The sequence below is a fragment of the Scyliorhinus torazame genome, chromosome 11 (assembly GCF_047496885.1).
Source record: "Scyliorhinus torazame isolate Kashiwa2021f chromosome 11, sScyTor2.1, whole genome shotgun sequence".
Taxonomy (NCBI): Eukaryota; Metazoa; Chordata; class Chondrichthyes; order Carcharhiniformes; family Scyliorhinidae; genus Scyliorhinus; species Scyliorhinus torazame.
The window spans coordinates 25,073,838-25,083,453 of NC_092717.1; the positions used below are offsets into that span (position 1 = coordinate 25,073,838).

The 9,616-nt window shown below is 45.8% G+C and overlaps 1 long non-coding RNA gene across 1 annotated transcript in view; it reads right to left on the minus strand.

The window, feature by feature from the left end:
• LOC140385983 (uncharacterized) overlaps positions 1-6,164 on the minus strand; it is a 7,205-nt gene extending 1,041 nt beyond the window's left edge. Inside the window, exon 1 of the long non-coding RNA XR_011933502.1 lies at positions 5,607-6,164. This is a non-coding gene — a long non-coding RNA (uncharacterized lncRNA). The remainder of the gene's footprint in view (positions 1-5,606) is intronic.
• Between the last annotated feature and the right edge of the window lie 3,452 nt (positions 6,165-9,616).

Here is a 9,616-nt window from a genome sequence, read left to right on the forward strand (position 1 = left end):
TGTTTATCATAGTGTATCATGGAGTTCACCTGTCCCACAACTTTTAATAGATTGTGGTATGGGAAGCACACAGCCCACTCTACAGGTGTGGTACAGCAGAAATGGAAAAGTATTTTTTGAAGCAAAACAATGTTTATTCCATGAACTCAAGTTAACCTTTTTAAAACATACAGTGAACATCTTAGCAAACCATTAATTCAAATACAACCCCCAAAGAATACAACACTAATTAATCCTTTAAGCTTTCCTTTTAACATCTATAAAACTTAAAACACCTTTTACCAGAAGCACATCAGGTTAAAGTCACTACTGTTATTAGTTTTAAATCACCAGGATCGATTTTACAGTCTTTAGATTACAGCGAGAGATTCATATCCCTTCTGGCTGTGACTGCAGCTATCCAGCTCTGAAAACGAAACTAAAACAACAGCCTGCAGCAAACAGCCTAAAACAAAAGTAAAAAGCTGACAGACATCCCAGCTCCACCCACTCTTTGACATCACTGCAGTGGTAAACACCCATTTCTTAAAGGTACTCTCACTACAGATAATTACATACATACCCATTTATAAACACCCATTTCTTAAAGGTACACTCACATGACACCTGACACTCTGAACAAATATGGGAAAATTCCGCCCTCGTTGTGGGTTTTTTGATTGTGCTGAGTTAGAAGTTAATAGGAATACCTTTCCTGTAATTTAGCATATTATTTGCCGACTATTTAATGTTTCGTCTGTGTTGATTTTAATGTGTTTGTGCAGTAGAAGTCTTAAAATGAAATACTTTATCATGTGATCCTTTGAGTTAGTCACCGGGTAATTCATGGGCGGGATTCTGCGATCCTGAGGCTAAGTGTTGATGCCGTCGGAAACGCCATCGCGTTTCTCGACGGCGTCAACATGGCCTCAGGATCAGCAATTTCTAGCCCCTACAGGGGGCCAGAACGGCACTGGAGCGGTTCACGCCGCTCCAAGTAGCTGCTGATCCCGGCGGTGAACTGGGCGCCGCGGGATCCACGCATGTGCAGTGGCACCCGCGCCAATGCGCACCGCGCCAATGCGCACAAGGGGCAGCACGGTAGCCTTGTGGATAGCACAATTGCTTCACAGCTCCAGGGTCCCAGGTTCGATTCCGGCTTGGGTGACTGTCTGTGCGGAGTCTGCACATCCTCCCCGTGTGTGCGTGGGTTTCCTCCGGGTGCTCCGGTTTCCTCCCACAGTCCAAAGATGTGCAGGTTAGGTGGATTGGCCGTGCTAAATTGTCCTTAGTGTCCAAGATTGCCCTTAGTGTTGGGTGGGGTTACTGGGTTATGGGGATAGGGTGGAGGTGTTGACCTTGGGTCGGGTGCTCTTTCCAAGAGCTGGTGCAGACTCGATGGGCCGAATGGCCCTCCTTCTGCATTGTAAATTCTATGATAATCTATGACATGCGCAGTAGCTTCCTTCAACGCGCCGCGCCCCCCAACGCAACATGGCGCAAGACTACAGGAGCTGGTGCGGAAACAAAGGAGGTCACCAGCCAGAGAGGCCTCATGACCTAAAATTAGTTCAAATGGACTAAATTTGGGAGACTCAATTAGGTGCATCCCTAATTACAAACATAACAAATTGAATTCCTTTATCCCAATCCTCTGGATAACCTTGACAATAAGCCCTCAACATTGTCTTTAATGTCTGATGCCACCTTTCTAATGTTCCCTGCGATTCTGGATGATACGCAGTTGATTTAAACTGTTTTATTCCTAAGCTTTCCATAACTCCTTTGAATAACCTTGAGGTAAAATTTAATCCTTGATCCGATTGTATTTCTGTGGGTAGTCCATATCTAATAAAGAATTTAAGTAACTCCTCCACAATCTTTTTAGTTGCAATATTACACACTAGAATGGTCTCTGGAAACCTAGTAGACACATCCATTATAGTCAAAAGATATTGATTCCCATTTTTCATTTTAGGAAGTGGTCCTACGCAATCAATTAGGACCCTTGTAAAAGGTTCCTCAAATGTTGGAATGGGTATTAAGGGCACTGGTTTTATCACTGCTTGAGGTTTCCCTAGCACTTGATATGTGTGACATGATGGACAAAACTTAACTACATCTTTATGTAGTCCAGGCCAATAAAAATGTTTCTGAATTTTATCTTGAGTTTTCCTTATTCCCAAATGACCTTCCACTGGTACCTCATGTGCAACTCGCAACACCTCCTTTCTATACCCTACCGGCAATACTACTTGAAGAACTTCTGCCCACTTTTCATCCACCTGCATATGTACAGGTCGCCATTTTCTCAACAAGACATCACTTTTATGGTAATAACACTCTGGTATCCACTCAGATTCCTCTTCTGTATATGCTTTCTGATATATCCGTTTTATTTCTACATCTTTCTGTTATAACTCCGACAATTTTCCTGAACTAAAAATATCCGTCTCATCCTCCACCTGTTCTTGTTCTTTTTCAACCATCTGATCAAAATTTGTTTCTGGTAATTGCACTTCCACTTCATCTTCACTCTTTGAATTCTCCTCTTGTCTTAAACTGTGACTTTGCGACCATGTTACCACACAATCCGGAAAAATCCCAGGATATTCGTCCTTCAACACTTCAGTTGTCTGATTTTCCACTGGCTTATCAACCACAGTTGGCATCACTCCCACCTGCGATCCAGCTATATCATTATCCAAGATAAACTGTATTCCTGGACAAGATAGTTTCTCTATTACTCCTACAACCACTTCACCACTCTTCACTGGACTTTCCAACCTTACCTTATATAATGGAACACTACTCCTCTCACCCTGAATTCCACATATTACCACCTTTTCTGGCAACATTCTTCCCAAACTACACAACTCCTCATCTCTTACCATTAAAGATTGACTAGCTCCTGTATCTCTTAAAATTGTGACTTCTTTACCTGCTCCTCCTGATACACATGAGTAGACTTTACCCACACAAGTAAATTCTTTGAACAGATCTGGTACCTTCTTATCAATCACCTCTTGATCAGGCTGTACAATCTTTTTCACCTCCTTTGCTTCACTTGGGCTTTCCTTTACCACTTAAACACCCCCCCTGTATTATCCTGTTTTACCACATCAGCCTTCCCAGTGCTTTTCTTCAACCACCAACACGATGACTTTACATGACCTAATTTATTACAGTGAAAATATTTGAAACTTTTCATGTCTTTTCTACCCTCATGGATTTATTTTTTAATATGAGGAACACGCTCCTTATTATCTCCCATCAGATCACCTTTACCTTTACCACTTGAGTATTTCTCATGTCTCCAGTTTCTATCCCTCATAGGCTGCAACTGATGTCAGAAACCAAGCTTTGATTTATGAACTAATTCATAATCATCTGCCATTTCTGCTGCTAACCTCGCAGTTTTAATCCTCTGCTCTTCCACATGCGTTTTAAAACTCCTCCAGAAGTATAATTTCTCTGAGAGCTTCATACATTTTGTCTATTTTCAAAGCCCTTATCCACATATCAAAATTATTCTGTTTGATCCTTTCGAAGTCCATGTATGTTTAACCAAATCCTTTGCTTAAATTTCTAAACCTTTGTCTGTAGGCTTCAGGCACCCTATGCACCTAAGATGGATTTTTTCACCTCCTCATACGTCCCAGATACCTCCTTCGTTAGTGATGCAAACACTTCACTAACTCTACCTACCAGCTTTGTTTGAATCAGTAATCCCACATGTTCTGTGGCCATTTCATTTGTTTAGCCACCTTCTCAAAAGAAATGAAAAAGGCTTCAACCTCCTTCTCGTCAAACCTTGGCAATGCTTGGACATATTTAAATAGATTCCCACCAAGCCTTCAACTTTGACGCTCTTTCTCACTATCCTCATCACTATCATCCAACTGTGCGTTTCTCTTTACGTCTGTCAATTTTAACTGACTGTCATGTTTCATGGCCATTTTCTGAAGTTCAAACTCTCTCTCTTTATCTTTTTCCCTGATCTGTATCTCCCTTTCTCTTTCTTTTTGTTCTGCTAGGGCTATTCTTTCTTTTCTCTTTTCTTCTCTCTCCTTTTCTTTTTTCTCTCTCTCTCTTTCTTTTTCCTCTCTATCACTTTCTCTCTCTCTTTCTGTTTCCTCTCTATCTCTTTCATATTCAAACTGCTTTAATTCTTTCTCATGTTCCATTTGTTTAATTTGCAACTGAAATTTTGCCATTTCCAATGAGTCAAACTGTATCTCGCCAACTTCAAATGCTTAGCCACCGCCATAATTACCTCAACTTTTCGCATTTTGTCAGGTAATGTTAACTGCAATGTTTTTGCCAAATCTAACAGCCTGCTTTTAGTCTCTGTCCGTAAGTTACTGCGTGTGACCATCTCCACCCCCAATTACCTCTGAGCCTCTGAAAGAGCCATTGTCCACAACACACTCCCTACTTAAACTAGAATACTACACCTGAAATGCAACCACAATATGCTCACCCCTCACTGCCTTTCCGTTCACTAAGCCAATCCAATAGATCGACTTTTATCCCGGACGAGCCCCCAATTTGTTATGGGCCAGGCCAAGTTGATGTACTGCTGTTCTCGCTAGGCCAGGGTTTAGAGAACCCCAAAATGTATCATGGACTTCACCTGACCCACAACTTTTAATAGATTGTGGTGTGGGGAGCACACGGCCCACTCTACAGGTAGGTGTGGTGCAGCAGAAATGGAAAAGTATTTTTTAAAGCAAAACAATGTTTATTCTCTGAACTCAAGTTAACCTTTTCAAAACATACAGTGAACATCTTAGCAACCATTAATTCAAATACAACCCCCAAAAAATCCAAAACTAAGTAATCCTTTAAGCTTTCCTTTTAACATCCATAAGTCTTAAAACACCTTTTACCAGAAGCACATTAGGTTTACATTCACGACTGACAGCTTTTATAGTTCTGAATTCACCAAATGATCAAGAGATAGTCTTTTGATGGCAGAAAGAACAGCAGTACACCTGCTTTGTTTGGCTGCAGCTCCAACACTGAAAACAAAACTAAAACACACCCTGCAGCAAACAGCCTAAAACAAAAGTAAAAAGCTGACAGACAGCTCAGCTCCATCCACTCTCTGATATCACTGCAGTAATAAACACCCATTCCTTAAAGGTACTCTCACTACAGATACTTATATACACACCCATTTATAAACACCCATTTCTTCAAGGTACTCCCACATGACACCCCCCTCCCCCCCCACAGGCCACCCCCCCAACCCTTCCACGCCGAGTTCCCGCCGGCTGAGAGCAGGTATGGACAGCGGCGGCGGAACTTGGCGTTTTTACGACGGCTGCTCGGCCCACCCCGGGCCGAGAATCGGTGGGCCGGCCGCATAGAGCCGACCGGCGCCGTGCCAATGGTACCGATTCTCCGGTGAGAATCGCGTGCCGGCGTCGGGGCAGCATGGCGCGATTCGCACCAGTCGCGGGGATTCTCCGGCCCGTCCTCGGGCTGAGAGAATCCCGCCCACATCAGGTGTAATGAACATTAAGGCACATTCGGGAGGCACGGTCAAATAAAAAAAGAAATAGCATATAAATAGTGCCGGAAAATGTACTAACAATTAAATGAAAGGCAATTTAGTTTACCGGTCTTGTCTTGCAATCACTGCTACATTTTCTTCTATGCTGAATGACACCTCAGGTGTGGGAACACTTGATCAGGCTGTTATTATTGTTAAGGCATGCCTAACCTGTAGCAGCTGTGGGGACATTTTACAGCATATCTTGTGGGTCTGTTTCTCAGTCCTTCGAGCACGGCATGGCAAGCCCGATGAGTAGCATCAATCATTGATTAGATAGCTATATGTATGCAAGTAACAGTGGACTAGGCAGGCAAGACAGTGAAAGTAAGAATCAAGTAGGCTGCATACACACCCGATGTAGCAGTTAAAAAGGCTCTCTACGCAATGAACGTAACAGGCAAGCAGGCAGGTTACAAACCGAACGTAACAGCTGAACACATTCCCCAAACAGGAGAGGTAGCAATCAACACTACTATCAATACTGTGCAAGCCACAGTTGACGAGCTGCTCAAAGCATTGTGAGTAACAACTCAGAAGTCTGTCGGTATAATGAAAGAAACAATGCATAAAGGTGTCCAGGCACTGAAATGAAACCAAAAGCTGAATAGCCCATCTGTGCACCAGCATTACAGCACAAGTGAGAGTGTTTTCACAGTGAGATGTGAAATGAGAGTTCACTGTATCCACCACCACTGATGTCACAATAGCTACTCTGACCACAAAATAGCTATCTTCTGTCATCGTAAAGCAGCCCAGTATTGTTCAAAATACGAGGCAGTAACACTGTAAATCCTGATTTTTAAAAAATCACAATTTAATTTCATTATTATACTCCTTCCAATAAAGCCCTGAATATGTAACACTTAACTCGACAATATTAGTCAATTACGAAACTTATTTTCAATTGCCACAACATCCAATCATTTAAAAAAAAATTTAGAGTACCCAATCATTTTTTTTTCCAAATAAGGGGCAATTTAGCGTGGCCAATCCACCTAGCCTGCACATCTTTGGGTTGCGGGGGTGAAACCCACGCAGACACGGGGAGAATATGTAAACTCCGCACGGATAGTGACCCATGGCCGGGATTCGAACTCAGCGCGCAACATGCAATCATACATGACAAATCTGTATAGACTTGATTTGCCTGATTTACATTTTGGACACTGCGTGGTTTCAAGACGCCAATATAATGACCGGGAACGCTGGTTACATTGCCTCAGATGGCATCAAGGAGCCCAAGCTAAACTGGAGTCAGTGGGAATTAGGGGGAAAACTCTCCATTGGTTGTAGTCATGCCTGGCACAAAGGAAGATGGTTGTGGTGGTTGGAGGTCAATCATCTCAGCTCCAGGACATCACTGAAGGAGTTCCTCAGGGTAGTGTCCTCGGCCCAGCTATCTTTAGCTGCTTCATCAATAACCTCCCTTCCATCATAAGGCCAGAAGTGGGGATGTTCGCTGATGACTGCACAATGTTGAGCACCATTCGCAGCTCCTCAGATAATGAAGCAGTCCTTGTCCAAATGCAGCGCGACCTGAACAATATCCAGGGTTGGGCTGACAAGTGGCAAGTTACGTTCGCGCCACACAAGTGACAAGCAATGACCATCTCCTTCAAGAGGGGATCTAACCATCGCACCTTGACATTCAATGGCATTACCATCACTGGATCCGTCGTAATCAACATCCTGAGGGTTACCAATGATCAGAAACTGAACTGGACTAGCCATATTAATACTGTGGCTACCAGGGAAGGTCAAAAGCTAGGAATCCCACGGAGAGTAACTCACCTCCTGACCCCCCCCCAAAACCTGTCCACCATCTACAAGGCACAAGTCAGGAGTGTAATGGAATACTCTCCATTTGCCTGGATGAGTGCAGCTCGAACAACATTCAAGAAGTTCAACACCATCCAAGACAAAGCAGCCCCGCTTGATTGCTCTCCCCCCACAAACATTCAAACCATCAACCACTGATGAACAGTGGCAGCCGTGTGTACCATCTACAAGATGCACTGCTGTAACTCACCAAGGTTCCTCCAACAGCACCTTCCAAACCACGGCCACTACCATCTAGAAGGACAAGAGCAGCAGATACCTGGGAACCCCACCACCTGGAGGTTCGCCTCCAAGTCACTCACCACCCTGACTCAGAAATATATCGCCGTTCCTTCACTGTTGCTGGGGCAACAGCCTGGAACTCCGTCCTTAACAGCACAGCGGGTGCACCTACACCTCAAGGACTGCAGCGGCTCAAGAAAGCAGCTTAGCACCACTTTTTGAAGGGCAACTAGGGATGGGCAATAAATGCTATCCTCACCAGCGATGCCCACATCCCATAAATGAATTTTAAGAAAACTCAATATTGAGTCCAGAAGGCTGCAACATGGTCGATTGGAAGATGAGGTGTTGCTCATCCAGTTTATATTTGGCTTCACCGGAGCATCGCAGCAGGCCAAGGACGGCCATGCGGGCATGAGTGCAAGAGGCTGAGTTGAAACGGCAAGCGGCAGGAAGGTTGGGATCACGCTTGCAGACGGACGGAAGGTGTTCCGCAAGGCGGTCACCTGGCCTGCATTTGGTCTCCCCAATGTAGAGGAGAGCGCATTGGGAGCAGCAAATGCAGTAGGCCAAATTGACGGAAATGTTGCTTCAGCTGAAAGGAGTGAGCAGGAGCCTTTGACCTGTTGCTGGGAGCTGGGAACTAAAATCTGTGGAGGTTTGCTAGGCCGGCGGCCAGAGAGTTCTCTTTTTTCTCCCACGGGCATATGGCCTATTCACGGATAGACTTCTTTGTGGTGAGCAGGGCACTGATTCCAAGAGTGGAGGGAACGGAATATTCGGCCATAGCGATTTCGGACCACGCCCCGCACTGGGTGGAGTTGGAGTTGGGGGAGGAAAGAGACCAGTGGCGCTTGGACGTGGGACTGTTGGCAGATGAGGAGGTTTGTGGGCGGGTCCAGGGGTGCATTCAGAGATACATAGAGGCCAATGATAATGGGGAAGTACCGGTTAGTGTGGTTTGGGAGGCTCTGAAAGCAGTGGTTAGTGGAGAGTTAATCTCAATTAGGGCTCACAGGGAAAATAGAGAGAGGACGGAGAGGGAAAGGTTGGTGGGGGAGATATTAAGGGTGGGTAGGAGGTATGCGGATTCCCCTGAAGAGGGGCTGCTGAAGGAGCGGCAGAGCCTCCAAACGGAATTTGATTTGTTGACCACGGAGAAAGCTGAGACCCAGTGGAGGAAGTTGCAGGGGGCAGTATACGAATATGGGGAGAAGGCAAGCCGGATGCTGGCGCATCAGCTACGCAAGAGGGAGGCGGCGAGGGGAATTGGAGGAATCAGGGGCAGAGGGGGGAACACAGTGCGGAGTTCGGCTAAAATAAATGAGGTATTCAGGGATTTTTATGGGAGGGCGGGGAGGGGATGCGGCGGTTCCTGGACCATTTGAGGTTCCCGAGAGTGGAGGAGGGGCAATTGGAAGGCCTGGGGTCCCCGGTTGGGATAGAGGAGCTGGTTACGGGGTTGGGGAGCATGCAGGCGGGCAAGGCCCCGGGGCCTGATGCGTTCCCGGTTGAATTCTACAGGAAGTTTGTGGATCTGCTGGGTCCGCTGCTGACGAGAACCTTCAACAAGGCGAGGGAGGAAGGGATTCTCCCCCCCAACAATGTCTCGGGCGTTGACCTCGCTGATCCTTAAGCGGGACAAGGACCCGCTGCAGTGTGGCTCGTATAGGCCGATCTCGCTCCTTAATGTAGATGCCAAGTTGCTGGCAAAGGTCCTAGCCACAAGGATTGAGGATTGTGGCCTGGAAGTGATACACAAGGACCAGACGGGGTTCGTGAAGGGCAGGCAGCTAAATGCAAATGTGCGGAGGCTCCTGAATGTGATTATGATGCCCTCGGAGGGTGGGGAGGCAGAAGTGGTGGCGGCAATGGACGCGGAGAAGGCCTTTGATCGAGTGGAGTGGGAGTACCTATGGGAAGTGCTTGGCAGGTTTGGGTTCGGGGAGGGGTTCATAGAGTGGGTCAAATTGTTATACCAGGCCCCGGTGGCGGGCGTATTTATGAACTGGC